Here is a 2,953-nt window from a genome sequence, read left to right on the forward strand (position 1 = left end):
GAGGAGGAGGAGGAGGAGGAGGAGCTAGCTTTTATTTATAGAACTAATTTAGTCCAAGTTACTGGTTACTGGGAAGACTATTCCCTGTCACATGTGTGAGGCTGCTTTACTGTAATTCCAGCAGTCCATGAAACATTACCATCTGCTGCATGTACAGGCCACCACAGTGTTAAGTAATTAGTACTAAACCTATCAGTAATTATGGAGGAATTTCTTCATTAAACTTTAACTCTGAAGATGAAAAGCGCACCATTCTCTACTACTGGCGATTTTGATTTTCAATTTGGCTCTGTGGACCCTGCCAATGAAAATTATGCAACCTGCTGACAGTAAATAATTTAAAGCAACTCATCCAAGTACCAACGCTTAGATGTCAGCCAGCAAAATTATTATTCTTTGATTGGGTCATTTACCCTATTGAGAATAACTGTATGGAAAGTATAAACGTTCTGGAACCAGATATTTCGGATCGTTGTCTTCTTATCTTTGATTTGGACACCAAAAGAGCTTGGAAAACAATTTTTTTAAACAGTTCATGCTTACAATCTGATAGATGTCAGTTTACGCCAGTTTCAATGTGGTACTCGTCACGTTCAAGCTACGAGCTTCCCTATCAGTATAGAAGAAAACCTCAACTCCATCATTAGGAATACTTTAGACGAACACTCTCTTGCAAAAATACGAAAATTATCAGATCGTCCTAATGGAAAGTGATTCAACCTGGAAATCAAGGCTGCGAAAAAAAGAAATAAATCAATCAGAAAGAAGATGGAGAGCAACGAGACTGGGTGTATATTATTATTAGGGTATATTTATGTCTATAAACAGTGTTGTGAGTAAAATGATCATCTAGGCTAAGTATGCTTTCTTTTTTTTTAATACTAAATTTGAAACTGTCAGAACCTGTAAGGAACTTTTTGGCGTCTATGGTGAGCTGCTTGACAATCTGAACGGAACACTGCTATCCCCTGGCACCGGAAAGAACTATGTACGAACTTTTTCGACCTATTATTCTGATTATTCTGATTATTCTGACATGTTACTCGATAATCATAATGAGCTCAATTCCCCCATATTGTCACCAGTTTAATGGGACGACAATCGATTACTTTACTCCGGCAACAGAAGATAAAATCAAACTTATTGTTTCAGACAGTCCATCAAAGTCATACGCCTCAGACCCTATGCCCACCAGCCTTTTAAGAAAATTAATGTTTAGATGACTTTTTCCACTCTTTGCCCTTATTTTAAATGACTCCCTCCTCTTGAACACAGTACCAAACTCTTTTAAAACAGAATATGTAAGACCCCTTTTGAAAAAAAAAGCTGGACTTGATGAAAAGGACAAACAAATCTCAGGAAATTATAATAACTTTAATGAACCTTGTAAACTTACAATGAACTCAAAAATAGCACCCAACACGCAGTGATAATGTAATTTACAAGTCACCATCGGTGTCTTTGAGTGGGTTTTCATTTAGTATCTCGAACAGAGAGTTGAACCGTCTTATCCTATATAATTTTTACTAAGAAACTGACTGGTAAAGGAACTATAAAAAGCACTGTGGCTGGCTTTTGATGAATTCCCTTTCACGCAGTAGTCTAAAAACGTGTTGCAAAGGTACAATGTCACACAAAGTATACGATAGTCTTTCTCGACGGGGTGTATGCTATTATAAGTACGGAACTTCAATTTCCCATCTTGCTAGCATTATTTCCTCTTTCATTACAGCCGTTCCCACAACTCTAAAAAATGAAATGCACAATACTGTCTGGATATTCTACTCGTGGTATTTTACCACAAGAATATGTTTGGTATACTGTGCGTGAGAAATCGACATCTAACTTTATAGTGCATACTTTTAACTCTTGCATTTTTGCCATGCTATATTATTTAACATCCTGCCTGAGAATGGTGGGAGCGGTGTTCCTAGACCCAGGTGTCCAAAAGAAGGGGGCGTGAGGACGTTAATTTTTTTCTTTAATGTAGGGGTTTTCACGTCACCATGGACACAACTTAAGGAGTTAGGTACACGATACGAGTAATTTTCTAGGGGTTTGACTTTCTTTCAATTTTCAAATGTGATAAAAGACTGATTATAGACTAATTAGAAGAATCATGACGGAATTTGTCGAGTTTTATGGAAAAGTTAGTCTCTATTGGATTTTGGATTTTTGGCCATGTTGCGGGGGAAATCGTTTTCCTCAGAAATATGATAATTCCATCATCAGACTTAACACACATTTTTACAAACACATTATCTGTAATCATAAGCTTTGACTTTTCTCGTACCATTAAAAACAACAAAAATATTGATATATCACTGGACCAGCACCGAAAATAAACGAGTAAGATGAGAAAAAAATTAGGAATATTTTGAAAAGCAATCCATATTTCACAAAATCCCTGCCTATATGCGGGCTTCCGATCATGCCTCCCAGGGCCAATCCGAGCTGAGAGAGATGCAACATCCTAGTGGATAGACCGTGATGATGGATTTTAAAAAAATTCCTAACCCCTGTGACTTGACCCTAATAACACACCTACACAACGATGCAATCAGACACTAAGAAACGTGTTTTGTTATAAACAAATATGAGCATAATTATGTATTTTTCTCTTCATGCCATGTTGGTCCGAAACAACATACGCCATATTTAATTTTTCACTGTTTTACATAACATGAGTCATAAACAATCCACGACATATTTTTCTATATATATCTATATAATGGTAAAAAAATGACCCAGGGCGCTTGTGGGGCATAGTAAATATCGACCTACTTGGGAAGTTAATTAGATATATATTCCATTCCCTTTTTTGCCAAGCTTATTCATTCAGATTCCATGCGTGTACAAAGCACTGAAACAAAGACCAAACTGAACTGGTTGACATTTCGACGAGTTAAAAAATAAACTGAAGTGATCATATCACTGTATACCCTCCCCCCCC

Source organism: Aplysia californica, unplaced genomic scaffold, assembly GCF_000002075.1.
Source record: "Aplysia californica isolate F4 #8 unplaced genomic scaffold, AplCal3.0 scaffold00335, whole genome shotgun sequence".
In the NCBI taxonomy this organism is placed as follows: domain Eukaryota; kingdom Metazoa; phylum Mollusca; class Gastropoda; order Aplysiida; family Aplysiidae; genus Aplysia; species Aplysia californica.